This window comes from Cnephaeus nilssonii (assembly GCF_951640355.1).
Source record: "Cnephaeus nilssonii genome assembly, chromosome: 4".
In the NCBI taxonomy this organism is placed as follows: Eukaryota; Metazoa; Chordata; class Mammalia; order Chiroptera; family Vespertilionidae; genus Cnephaeus; species Cnephaeus nilssonii.
In genome coordinates, this window is record NC_137075.1 from 99,437,766 (window position 1) to 99,451,971 (window position 14,206).

General features: G+C 53.5%; 1 long non-coding RNA gene across 1 annotated transcript; it reads left to right on the top strand.

Annotated features, from left to right (window-relative positions):
• The first annotated feature begins 4,526 nt into the window (after positions 1–4,526).
• LOC307098568 lies at positions 4,527–13,302 on the top strand. Its single transcript, XR_013813446.1, has 3 exons — positions 4,527–4,653; positions 5,574–5,738; positions 9,980–13,302. It is a non-coding gene; the product is annotated as an uncharacterized lncRNA (long non-coding RNA).
• The last annotated feature ends 904 nt before the right edge of the window (positions 13,303–14,206 follow it).

Consider the following 14,206-nt stretch of genomic DNA (forward strand, 5'->3'; position numbering starts at 1 on the left):
GGTAAGAAAGATGGAGAATAACCAGCATGTGCTGGGGGTGAGGGGCAGTTGTAATTTTAAATCTGGAGCTCTAAGTAGGGCTCAATGAGAAAGTGACCCTGAGCAAAGGCTTGAAGGGGATGAGGGACTTGGCCTAGCAGACATGTGGGGAAGAGGCTCAAGGCTGAGGGACCAGCCAGTGAGGAGGCCATGAGAAGGGGTGTATGCCTGGTGTGCTGGAGGAATAGCAAGGAATAGTCAGGAAGGAGGTGAGAGGGGACTAGGTCATGGGGAGCCACTGTAATGACCAACTTCTGCTCTGAGTGGGTGGGAGCCAAGGCAATGAAGTCATTGCACCAGGTTGGTAGCCAGGGAAATGGAGGAAGCAGGTCAGATTCTGGACAGATTCTGAAGGTATAACCCACAGGACTTCCGGAAAGATCAAATGGGGATGGAAGAGAGAGGAGTCAAGAATGACTGAAGCAACTGGAATGATGGAGTTGCCATCAACTGAGATGGGGAAAGCTGTGGGAGGAGCAGGTTTCAGGGGACAGACACGAGCTCAGTTTCCCATGTCTTCTTTTCTAAATGTCCATTCGACATCCCAGTGGAGACATTGAGGAGGCATTTGGAAATATGATTCTGGATATCAGAGCCGAGTGGCTCAAATGGGATGGGCTCTTAAAAGGCCCATGGGGCCCAAGCTCCCATCATAACATGCACTCCTCCACAAGTTTCTACCACTACTTGCCCATCGTCACTGTCTGCTGGGGCAGCCCCTGGATGTTTGAACAGTCCTGACCAAGAGGAGTTCTTCCTACACTGAGCAGATTTCTGTCCCAGGGGTCTCAGGATCAGAGAGAGGAGTCATGATGAGACACTGTGGCCTCTGAGTGTCAGAGAGAGACGTAGAGGAGAAATATGGGTTCTTACATCTTCCTGGTGCCTGGTTGCAATCTTCTGTGAGACCAGGTTTCCCTCAGACACCCTGGAGCTTTCCCCAAATGCTCTCTTCCTCTCAAGCTGGCCCCAGGGGGCTCTGCTCCTGCCCCCAGAGGCCCCTGCCCAGTCAAGCCAAGTACTGACAATGGCTGTGAGGAGTCAGTGAGAGAACATGTCAAATACATAGCCCGGTGCCTGGTGCAGAGAAGGTGCTGCATGCAATGGAGGTAATCAGCTGTGAGACAGAGTCATCTGTGCTCCAGAGCACGGGGGTGGGGGTGCTGGTCCAGGGAGACCCTTGACTTAAGTCCAAAGAGGTAGGTAGGAGTCAACCAGATGGAGAGAGGTAAAGGGGATTCCCAGAATCCCCACCAGTACCATGTCCCCAAGCCAGTTCTTCTCCATAGTGATCATGCCTATCTCCTGCTCCACACCCCCTCCCCACGTCTAGTGTGATCTGCCTCCTTATTTAAAAGGCAGTGCCCAAGAGAGAGTCTCCAGAGAGAACATAGCACAATGTACAAGCATGTGAAGATTAGAGCCTGGATTAGTTTGGATTCAAATCCAGATCCCATACTTAACAGCTGTGTGACCTTGGATAAATTACTTAACCTCTATGTGCTTCCGTTTCCTCATCTATAGACAAGGAGGATAGTAACGGGACTTACTTTGTAGATACTAGTAAAGTGGGAGAATACCTGGGAAGAGTTTAGACATGGTGAGGGCTCAAGAAATGCGAGCATCTATTATCATGGTTGGGGCCTGACACTGTACTGGCCTCAGCTTGTGTTCCACCAAGCAAACGCTGACAGGTCTGCCATGGTTCACAAAGCCTGCTCTAGTCCACAGCTCAGGTGGCCCTGTTTTACAGAGAAGGTAATGCAGGCAACTCAGTGGCCAAATGACATATCTCAGACCCTATAGACAGTCCAGAGTAAAACACAGCAGGAAGTCCAGGGTCTGGCTAAGGACAGAGGCGTTGCCAAGTGAGGGTGTGGTGGGAACTTAGGGTTGGGAGCAGGAAGCAGCAGAGACAGGATGGGTTGAGGGGTGGGGGAGTCTTTCTTCCAGTAGGAAGGGGGAGAGGAAACCGAGCCATCTCCTTCCGGGCAGTGGTAGTTTGGGCCACGGACACCTGGCTATCTCATTGGGTCCCCTCTCTGCTCTGCAGAAAATGGCTGCAGCAGAAAAGCCATTTGCTGAGTCACGCAGTCCTGGAGCTTCCTGTAGAGCTGAGTCAGCAGTCTCCACTCGGTTCTATTTCCTGACCCAGCAGCTCCTGGGAGTCTCAGCTTTGGCTTGGCTTGGCCACCTCCTGATTGTGTAGCCTTGGGCAGGTTGCTTCACCTCTTAGACTCCTAAACTTTCCAATGGCAGTTGCTATCACCAGAATACTGCCTCTAGGAAGCCAGGGACTTTGATGGCCAGTTGGCTGTGTATCCTAGAGCCTACAAGTAAGTGAGTGAGTGAGTGAGTGAGTAAGTGAGTGAATGAGTGCCAGCCTTGGTCTGAGGGCAGTGGTGGAGGCCAGATGAGCTAATAGGCAGCAAAGGCCAACTTAGTCTGTGTTTGATCTGTGCATGCACTGGTGGCTGGACCCCTCCTTCAGGATGCATATTCTCCCTAACTGAACCCAAACTCATTGCCTGCCCTCCCACCCCTCCTTCTGCTCACACATTCCTAGCTCCAGTAACATCGCCCCTGAACACCCGCTAGGAGTCCCCTCAGCATCACCGCCTTCATCTCCTGTCCATCTCCTACTACCTCTACCTCCTAAATCACTCTCAACTCCAACACTCTTTCCATCTGAACTCTATCACTTCAGCCAGGCCACATCTTCTCTCCCCTCTTACCTACTGGTCTGTCTCCAGCCACACCCTCCTACCACCCACACCATTCCATTCCTTCTGCTGTAGTCTTTCTTTTCCAGGGATCCTCATTGTCCTCAGGACAGAGTTCAAATTCCTCAACAGGGCCTGCATGGCCCTTGGACTCTGGACCCCTGCCTTCTCCCTCTCCACACTCCCCTCTTCCTGCTATACAACATTCCCCTTATAGTTCAGGAACTGCCATATTCTTTCCATGCCCTGTGCCTTTGCACATTCCATTCTTTTGGCCTGGAATGTACAATGGCCTCCCTTGTCTACATGATAAACATCTGTTCCTCAAATCTCAAGAACATCCAGGGAAACCGGTCCTAACCACCCCAGAATTGACAATTCCCCCTCAGACTTGTACAACTTTTTGTAAACACGTTTCTTACATTATACCTTTGGTTCATACAGATTGAACACGACTATAAATTCCAATATTTAAATGAAATCACATATCTAGTTCAAGTAGATGTTCATAAATATGTAATCAATGAATGTATTGATTGATAGAAAAGATGGGTGGACAAATAGAAGGATGAAAGAAAGAGTGATTTGATAAATGGATGGATGAAAAATGAATATATAGGTATACCAAAGGAATTAGAATGAAAGGAAGGAATGATAGGTGAATGGAAGGAAAGAAAAATAGGTATTGAATGGAAGGTTGTAAGGATAAAGAATGTGTATGTATGTATGTATAGATGGTTAGATGAATGGATGGTTGGTTGAATGGTTGGATGGATGGGTAGATGAATGGAAAGATTGAAGAGTGGATGGAAGGAGGATGGAAATATGGAAGAAAGGGAGGAACAGAGAAAGGATGAATGGATGAATGGAAGGAAGAAAGGAAATGGAAGAAAGGAAGGAAAAGAGAAAGGATGAATGGATGAATGGAAGGAAGAAAGGAAACAGGAAAAGATAAAATGATGGGTGATAGATGGATAAGTGGATGGTTGGCTAGAGGGAAACAAGAATGTAAGTGAAGATAGGAGAAACGATGGAAGGATGGCTTAGTGAACGAATGAATGCTTAGATGTGATTCACAGGTAGATGTGACCGTTTTTTAAAGACATATTTTTATTGATTTTAGAGAGGAAGGAAGAGGGAGAGAGAGATAGAAACTTCCATGATGAAAGAATCATGGATCGGCTGCCTCCTGCAAGTCCCCCACTGGGGATCAAGCCCACAACCCAGGCATGTGCCCTTGACCGGAATCAAAACTGGGACCTTTCAGTTTGCAGGCCGACGCTCTATCCACTGAGCCAAACCAGCCAGGGCTAGATGTGACAGTATTTTTTTGCCACTGGTCAGCTTTCTCACAGGGCAGTCTGGGGCTCTCAGGTCATCTCTGAAGCTGCTCCCAACTGCCTGATCTGGTACATTAGACCTTAGATAATAAACTAATCATCTATTTGTGATTATTAAGAAAAACTAGAATGCTAGTTAGTTCAGCAGATTCAAGGGCGTGTCAGAGGGTTTAAGCAGCCTGCCTAGGTCATAGCCAGTCCTGAGATCATCTACCTCAAACCCCGTCTTCTAGTTCCCTCCAGGGCTCTGTACTCTGCTCTTTCATTTGCTCACATCTTCTCCCTGGAGGAGGGGTGCCAGCCTGCCCACTAACCTGGGGAGAGTTTCTTCATGGAACAAATGAGAAAAGGAAATGACCTCAGCCGAAGGTTGAGGCTGGGGAGGCCTGAGCAGCTGCCTTTTCACACCAAACGTCACCCTGGGCACATTCCTGAGCAGGAAGAGAGAATGTGATCCAGTGCCAGCTTCTAGGCGCCCTGCCAGGGGCATGGCGCAGAGGAGGTCTGGGCGGCATTAGAGCGTCTGGGTGTCCAGAGAACTCTCGTGGGAGGTGAGCTGGGAGGTCAGGGTGCCCCTCACTGAACCCAGAGCAGGGTCTGAGCGCGGAGGAGTCTGTAGCCCCTCTACCCTGCCCCCTCCCCACCCCCGTCCTCTGTGGTCAAGGTCTGAAGGCGGGACCTCTCCCTGTGTCTCCAGCCTTGTCCCCCTGGTAGCTCACTGCGCTCTCTCTTAGTTCTTCACCATGGACTTCATCAAGAAGTTTCCAGAAGATGCTGGGACACCTGTGGTTCCCACACGCCGTCCGGCGTCCCTGCGTCCTGGTGTGGGTGGCAGTGGCCCAGGAGAGCTGTGCTAGGGATGTCGTTTACTCGTACCCCTTCCACGCTCAGCCCCACTCTGGGACTCCTGGGGTTACCTCCCTGGAACCTCCATCTTCACCCTCTCACGGAGGCTTCTCCAAGCCCCCTGAGGGGGAGGGGCTTAGGTCTCTACCACCCAGATATGGACCCAGCACCCAGGGCAGGAGGGGGTCAGAGAGGTCATCCAGATTCTGGAAGGTTCCATGAGAGGTAAAGCCTTCACTTCTTTTTAGCCTCAACGTTTAATTTTGCGGGTCCTGCTGCTTTCCCCCTGCCCTCCCCCCGCTAAGGCAGCCTAAGGACAAAGCATGTCCTTTTGAAACAGCAATGTTTCATGCTTTGTTTTTCTCCCTTTCTTCCTGGAAAACAAGTCAGTGCTTTCTTTCCATGCTTCCTGACCACAGCGACTGAGAAGTCTGCCTGGAAGGTCCGGGAGAGCCCAAGTTTGCCAGGGAGGCCGGCCTGCCTGTGGGGTGCGGGCTCTCTCGCTTCCTCTGGTGCAGATCTGGGCAGCCTCCGACGCTCAGCCCTCCGTGGGCCCCACGCCTGCTGCGGTTTTTAATGTTGCTCTGGCAGAGTTAAGAATCTGTGGTTTTTAATTATACCTCAGGACACCAGCCGGCCCTGTTCCAACCACCGCTCTCCTGATGGGCCGAGCGGAGGGACTGGAGCCAGGTGAGGTCTGCAGCCGTCATGCTGGTAACTCAAGAAAACACGCAGAAATCTGCATGTACGCAGCCGGAGATGCGTCCCAGGAACCTTTGCAAAGAACCAGGTAGAAAGCCGCCTTTTAGAAGATGTGCTTGTGTAAATGAATGTCTGACTTTGACGGACACACAGCAGAAGTGTGGTAACATCGTACTTTGGGGTTTTATTATTGAGCATCTTTACCGTCTCTGTTTGGCCTCCTAATGGGCCGCTTTGCCTCAGTCTTGCCCCTGCTGTCTGCCTTCGGCGTCTCAGCCAGGGGGGAACCTAAGGCACCCACCTTTCGGAAGGGGTCAGAAACCTTTCTGCAAAGGGCCAGACAGTCCATATTTCAAACTTTGTGGCTCCCAGTCTCCAGGGCGGCAACTCGACTCCGCACAAAGCACCTACACTGGAGGCGTGGGTGTGTTCCAATAAAACTTTATTTACAAAAACAGGCTACGGGCCTGACTTGGACCTTGGGCTGTATTTTGCTAATCCCTATTTAGAAAAAGGACAGACATTAACGGCCAGTATGGTGAGCATTCAGGAGCTTGAGGTAAAAGTGGGTTAGTGAAAGAACTGGGTGGGGTTTAGTATGGAAAAGACTCAGAGTTTATTTTCATTCATGACAAGACAAACCCATATACAATCAAGGGGTGAGCTCCCGTGGTTAGAGGTGTGCAAGCAGAGGCGGGTGTTCTTTCGTTCCCAGTCCTGTTTTTGGAGGGAGAGGCCCTTTGCTTCTACTCAGAACTCCCCACGGCCCCTCGGTGGCCCCTGCTGTGGCTCAGAGCAGAAGCCAAAGTCCTCACGAAGACCCACAAGCCTGTGCGCCCCGTCCTGCTGCCTTCCTGGAGACGGCAGGGAGCATTTTCCCAGGACGGCTGCCACCAGAGCGCCCACCCCACTTGCTTTTCCTCCAGCACGGCACTGGCATTCCTCCCTTTGCATAGGGGCCCGTGCCCTCTCCCCAGGGACCTTGGCAGGCCTATGACCTCGGTGGACGCGCCATCACGTGACTTCCAAAACTGGGTGAGAAAAGGTGACAAAGCTCTGTCCAGTTCTCTTCGGATGTTCCCTCTGGGAGCCCAGTCACCATGTTGTGAGGAAGCCCAAGCCACATAGAGGCCCCTGGCTGAGGTCCCAGCTGACAGTCAGCCGCAACCACGTGACACCAGCCCCAGCCCCTGTCCGCATGAGAGGCTCCGAGTGAGACCCAGTCAACTCCCAGAGCTGTGGGCTATAGCAATGACATGTTGTTTTAAGCCACTAGGTGTTGGAGGCGATTTGTGATCTAAAGCAGCGGTCATCAATCGGTGGTCCGCGGGCCACTGCTGGTCCTTGAGGTCCGAAAGGTTGGCGACCGCTGATCTAAAGAACATTGAATGCGTGGATGCTGAGGTGCTCTCTGCTTCACTGATCTGGGCCCACGTGGCACTGAGCCCTTGCTGGAAACCAGCCCCGCCTCCAGGATCTCTGTCTGCTTCCTTGCTCTCTGGAAGCTTCTCCGGGGGCAGGCGGTGGAGTCTCCTGGGCGTGAAGTCTGCTGGGGTCCCCGCTGGTGCTCTCCAGGCCTCGGACACATGGGGTCATGGCTCTCCTCAGGCTGCTCCCCTCCCAGAGTGACGAGAACAGAGGCCCCTGCCCCGAGGCTGAGGGCTCCTGGTTACTGTCCTTGACCCTGATGGTCCCAGAAACTGTCACTGCTCTGGGCTCCAGCTGCCGCCTCCCCAGCGGCGGCGAGACACCCAGCCCAGCTGGTCTCTGACTCCTGGCTGCCTGCCTGCATCCCCGCATAGCTCACCCACCGCCAGGCCCGCTTCAGGCCTCGGAGAGAAAAATGTGAGTCGGGGAGAGGAGAAAACCCTGCCCAGTCCTCGCCCCCAAGACGCTCCCCTTTCATGGACAGTCTTTCTAAGATGACTGACAGCACCTATTCCATTCAGATTTCACCTGAAACACCCCCGCCCTCCCCCGCCCCAGTGCCCATCCAGGATGTGGTTCAACATCATGGTCTCCGAAGAGCCCGCTGTTCAGTATCATCTTCTGTGACCGCCGATCCCACTTCTCTTCTCCTTCCCGTGCCCTCTATGACCTTCCCTGCCAGGCTGGGAGCTCGGCGGGCTCCTTTAAATCACGTGGGGCCGGGCTCGCAGCCATCCCGGGCCTAGCCCTGAGCGGTGGGCTGTGTGCCAGGGTGGGGTGACCCTGGGTCAGGAGACCTCTCCAGGAGACCCCGCCTCCACCTTTGAGGAAATCCACTCTGTTCCTCAAAGGATTCCCTGTGAGTCCTGCCAGCCAAGGTACGCAGGGCCTTTGTTTGTGGAGCGCGGGTGTGGGCAGGGCGGGTGTGGGCAGGCAGGGCTGGGGCCAGGAGGAACTCCCGCCCGGCGGAAGCCTATCAGGCACCTGCTCAAGGGCCATGGGTGTCCCCAGAAATCAGCTTCTAACTCCAAAAGCTCCCCCTTCCCAACCCTCCTGGGTCCCCTGGGGAGGTGAGGCAGAGCGGGGACCTCAGGCAGGAGAGGCCGAGCCCAGAGCACAGTCTGCCCCTCCCGCAGAGGAAGGAGCCAGGGAGGGTGGCGCTGGCTGAAGGTCACACAGGAGCCCTGGCCACCGGCCACCTTGGGCTGGGCCTCTCGCGGGAGGCCTCTGGTGCACGGAGGGCCTCAATGGTAACCCTTCGGCATTCTCTCCGAAGGAGGTGACAGCCTGAGGCAGAGCTGAGCTGTCTGCCGGGCTGAAGGAAGTTCATTTCAATCCTATATAAATCCCCCGGTAAATCCTATAACGAGTTTGCAGCTACCACGGTGATAGCGTCCTGGGAGGCTGGTTAAAAGTGGTAATTTGTTAGTTGCAAGCATTAAAACTAACGCCACGATTCTCCTAACCCTGCCTTGGCGTGTCTTGGTTTCCTAAGACATTAGAGTCTTAAAAGTGACCACCCTTTGGGTTGTCCCCCACCTCCAGGGGCCTGGCCCATGGGCTGCGGGCAGTAGGCCGGGCAGCCTCCCCCACGCACCCCGGGGATGGCGGTCTGAATGGAAAAGTCAGCCTGACAAGCTCAGGGGACCATGTGCCAGGACTGACAAGCTTGGTGACCAAAAGTAAGCACACCGGATGATCTGATCTCAAATTCCTAACTGGGCAGGCATGGCGGGCGGTCACGTCCTAGGCCTATAGCTTCCTTCGCAAAGGCCACGCTTTACCTGACGTGAGCCTGTCTATTGTCTTTGTGCATCTACTTTGAAAGGTCAGAATAATTTTCTTTTCCAGACCCCCTCCGGGCACAGCCGCCCGCATCAGAGGAGAGACCACAGAACCCCTCATTGTTATCTTGCTGCCCGCATGCCATCTCCCTGAGCTGTAAAGGTTAATTGTTAACTCTCCTGTAGCCAGCAATGCAAAAGAAGCATGTGTTTTTCCATGTTGCTCTTTATCCAGCCCTGGAGGGTTCCTCGCTTTGCTTTCTCCGTCCTTAATACACCACCAATGGATTTCCTGTATCTTCCTGAGGCCCTCTCCTTTGATTTTTTTTTTTTCTCGTTGATTTTAATGTATAAAATAAGCTGCAAAACCGCCTTTCTCCAGAGCATTTTCTCAGTCTGTGGTGATCTTGCTTCTGGGCATGTCCTCAAAAATTTGATTCAAATAAACTCTTATAAAACTTTCCTATAGGCCTGGACGTTCTCCTGCCAACGCGGGGAGGTGGTGGGGAGCCGGGGCTGAGCCCAGGGCTGACGCTCCGTGTGTGAGGGACAGGTGGCCACCTCCCCCCTCCGTTCTGTGCAGAAGACAGAACCTCAGCTGCTGGGCCTGTTTCAGCTGCCCCTCCTCTGTGACCTTGGGCTTGGGCTACCTCCCCTCCCAGGCCTCAGTGTCTCCATCCCAGCCCGGAGCCTGGAGGGGCTGAGCTGAGTGACCTCTCTGATGAGGACACTGGCAGCTCCGCTCCGGGGAAGCCCCTGGGAGGTGGGGAGTCACCTCCAGCAGCCCCGGGCTTGAAGGACCTCAGGAAGGAAAGAAAATGCTCTTTAAGTTGTCATAACAGAGCGGGCCTCCAGGCACCTCCTGTTTACCGAGGCTGAGTAAATACAGCCAGGCCCTAGCAACAGGCACAAAGGGGCCCTTGTGCCACCTCCCGCCCTCCCTCCCTCCCCCTCCCTCCCCTCCCCAGCTCAGCCCAGCCGGGAGGCTCCAGGAGGCAGCCTGGCAGGTGAGGGGTGGGTGCAGGCCTGCTGTGTGAGGGGCTGGGGCATGTCGCGAGCCAGGCCCGCGAGGACCCTTGCTCTACAGGCAGGAAATTCTGTCCTTTCTTCCCATCAGGCCTGTCAGCCGGAGCTGGAGCAGAGTGAGCCTTGGACCACGGGGCTCAATGTCCGTTCTGCTCTGAAACCTCGGGCGCCTTAGGAAGTGGCTTGGAACCTCAGTTTCCTCCTTTGCAATAAGAGGCCACGTCACCCCATCTGCCTCACCAGGCCGCCTGGAGAGCAAACGAGATGATGCTCATTCTAAACACCCTGCCCACTGCAGACGGAGGGAGCTGGGATTTCAGGCCGAGGGGCAGCCCAGGATAAGTGAGTGGTGCCCTATCCACTGCTCGGAGCTCCCAGAGCCCCATCTGGACGAGGAAAAGTCTCACCACGGGAAGCCAGCTCTGTGCCGGGCCCTGGGGAAGGGGGAGGACGGTACACCCTCTCTCTAAAGGCCTCGCTGTGAAGGGTGGGGCATAAGGCAGATAAGATAAAGGGTTGATTTATGATTATTATTTTTTTTTGTTAATCCTCTCCCTAGGATATTTTTTCCATTGCGTTTTAGAAAGAGCGGAAGAGAGAGGGAGGGGGAAAAAGAGAGAGAGAGGAGGGAGAAAGAGTGAAACATTGAGGTGAGAGAGACACATACATTGATTGGTTGCCTCCCACACGCACCCTGACCAGGACCGGGATCGAACCTGCAACCCAGGTACGTGGCCTTGACCGGAATCGACCCCACGACCGTCCGGTGTGAGGATTGATGCTCTAACTACTGAGCAACGCCGGCCAGGGCGCAAAGGGCCGGTTTTTGTAGTAGGTGAGGTGTCACACAACTCAATACAAAGATGAACGGCCTGGCTGAAAAGTGAGAAAAAGATATGAAGAAGTAATTCATAACAGGATTCCTAAAAGAACGACTGATGGACACATGAAAAAAGTCAACCTTACCAGCCACAAAAATGAAAATAAAAGCAACAGTGAGATTTTTCCCCCCTCCTCCCTTTAGATTGGAAATGTTCCTTCTGGTGTTGGCAGGAGTGTGGGGAAATGGGCACCTTCACAAATGAATGCTCTGCCGCTTACTGACCCTTGACCACTGACATGAACTTCCCGTGCCTCACTTTCCTCGTCTGTGAAATGGGTCGTGATCATACGCACCTGGCGGCTTGTGGGAGGCTTAAATGAGTGATTGGTATAAAGTGCTTAGAGCAGTGCCAGGCGAGGAAAATACAGTGTGGCTATTATTTATCTGTACTACTACTCTTGGTTCAAAGTATACATTGATAGTCTTTCTAAAGGCCGATTTGGCAAAAAGGCACCCCAGTTTTAAACGTGCTCACCAATTCCAGATCTAAAGAAATAATCAGACAAATGGGCAAAGAGCTCTAAACATGGATATTCATCAGATAATTTTTTGGTAAAAACAAAAACAAAAAAATGGAAATAATCATAGTATCCATTAACAGGGAACATGCCGGTTAGATTATAATCCATCTCTCAGTGGAGAACCACCCAGCAATTAGGTTAGATAGGGTGGGGATGTTTGTATCGACATGGAAAGTTCCACAGGTCACGCTGATGGATGAGAGCAGGTCACGTGACAGCTGCTACAAAGAGATTCCGCTTGTGTGACACTGTCAGCACGGATTGTAGGTGTGGGTGCACGCTGTCGGGTGTGGGTGAGGATGCTCACCGGAACGCCCGCAGCCCTTTCCTCTTACGGTAGCTTTGATTTTCTCCTTTACACTGTTTGGTATTGTATAAAGCCAAATACAAAAATAAGATAAAATGATAAAGTCAAACAAACATGTATAAAGTTGTTTTTAAAAAGCTTACCAAAGCTACTTTCTTTACCGTTCAAAGGCAGTTCGTGCTGAATGGAAACCCGGAGGCCTCACTTCCCAGGTCTGGAGATGGGCGAGGGCGCGAAGTGCCTTCCATCAGGGCAGCTCAGTGGGGCCGAACAGAAAGCGAGAGGCCGTCCAGGTAGGCAGGCGGCCAGCATGGTGCCTGGCAGGAGGGACACGTGTGACAGCTGCCCGGCTGGGGCTGGCCACACCGGGAGCTCCGAGGGTTTGCTGGTTCGGGGACCCCTAACGTGGTGCACACGGTGACATGGAGCTCACGGGCACCCCGGGCGTCAGCAGAACCCTGAAGAGGAGGCTTTCGGACAAAACCCGGACAGGGACATGCCTCTGAGGAAAGGAATGTCATCGGAGCCCGGGAGGAAGGCCCAGGCTCTGACGGCCGGGCCCCGGAGCTCAGCTGTGGCTCTTCGCCCTCGGCTTTTGTTAATTGAAGGGCAAACGTATTCCCTTTTATTTCCGAAGGTGCCTGGCAGCCAGGCAGCCTCCACAAATCCTCTTCATGACGTGCCACCTCCGTGGGCCCCTCGGCTCCGAGTGGCCCCCGAGATGCGTCATGGTGGGAAGAAACAGGTTGAGGAAGGCAGCAGTCGATGTCTGGGTTCGGGGGACACAGGACACTGGGATCAGGTTTCTGGTGCCTGGGGCAGGCACAGAAGACACTTGGCCCCCTGCAGCTTCCGGTGAGCTGTCTGGGGCAGGCCCGTTTCAGCTGGGCTTGTTGCCTTCGTGGGCACAGCTGCACTAGAATCTGGGGTCCCTTTCCTCCCTCCCAGGCAGCTCAAACCCCTGTGCCTGCTGTGTCTTCTGTCCTCACATTGCCCCCTGGAGGACGGATGGAGGATGGAGCTCAGGGCCACAAGGCACCAGTGCCAGGCATTTTAACGGGCCCTCCGCCCCTCTTCCTGGCCATCAGAATCCCAATGTCATTCAAAACAGCAGAGAGCCCCGCCAGGGGGATACACCTTGCCTCCCTGCTCAAGGGTCCTGTGCGCCTTTGCCAGATTCTTTCCTCCCGGCCTCCCTTGCAGCTCTAGGTGGCCACTGACCCAGTTCCAAGCAATGAGATACAAGGGAAAGTCTGAGGGGGGAGGGGGAGGAGGAACATTTGGGAGAGCTTTTGCTTCTTCATAGAAGGGACAGGCGTGGAAGGAGAGTTTTCTTCGGGGACCGTGCCTCTTCTTTCATGCTGGAATGCAGACACGATGTCCAGGGCTGCAGCAGCCATCCTGTGGCTATGTGGCACCCGGTTAACACGGAGGACGGCGGGCTGAGAGGTGGAAAGAACGTGGTGCTTGGTGGCCTCACCAAGCTGCTATGCCCAAGGTCCTTGGTCAATAGCAGTCACAGCACTTGTGGTTCCGATGGCTTCTGATACTGTAGCCCAGGGGTCCTGAAACTTTTTAAACAGGGGGCCAGTTCACTGTCCCTCAGACCGTTGGAGGGCCGGACTATAGTTTAAAAAAAACTATGAACAAATTCCTATGCACACTGCACATATCTTATTTTGACGTAAAAAAACAAAATGGCAAAAACACCCACATGTGGCCCGCGGGCCGTAGTTTGAGGACGCCTGCTGTAGCCAAACACACTCGGGAGGCAGGGAGGTGGGACTTGCTCAGAGTGAGCACAGGAGGAGCACCCCCGTGGTGCCATGAGCACTAGCTCACCTGTGCATGTGTGTGCGCGTGTGGTGTGCGTGCTTGCAGTTGCTTACACACATGGGCACACATGGCTGGATAGGCAAAGAATATGTCCGTGTGACACCTGGGGGCAGAATGTGATTCCAGTCCAGGTCCTATGGCTAGGCTGTGGCTCTTGGGGAATTCCCCTACCCTCACTGAGAGGCAGTTTCCTCAACGAAATGGGGAGAATGAGGATGACGGACTAAATGGACACCATGTCAAGTCGGGAGATAATCCAGAGGTAGGGCAAGAATCCTGGCTCCACCTGGCAGAGGGGGAAACTGAGGCTCAGCAGGGTTATGTGTTATACCACAGTCATGAGCCAAGACATGGTGAAACTGGGACTTGAATCAGATTTTCTGCTCCACCACACACTGTGGCCTCACACAGTATTCTGGGTGTTGGAGGGCTGTGTGCATGTGTATGCACAGAGATGTGTGTGCAGGGTATTTGTGCACAGGTATGTGCAGGGGTATGTGTGCAGGGGTGTACAGGGTTAGTGCAGGGGTGTGAGTACAGGGTATGTGCAAGGTGTGTGCAGGGTGTGTGCATGTGTGTGTACAGGGGTGTGTGTGCAAGGTGTGGGCAGAGGTGTATGCAAGGGTGTGTGTGTGTAAGAGTGTGTGCATATGTGTGTGTTCAGGGAGGGTTTACAGAGGCAAGTGCAAGGATGTGTGTGCAGAGGTATGTGTGCAGGGTGTGTGCAGAGGGAAGTGCAGGGATGTGTGTACAGAGGTATGTGTGCAGGGT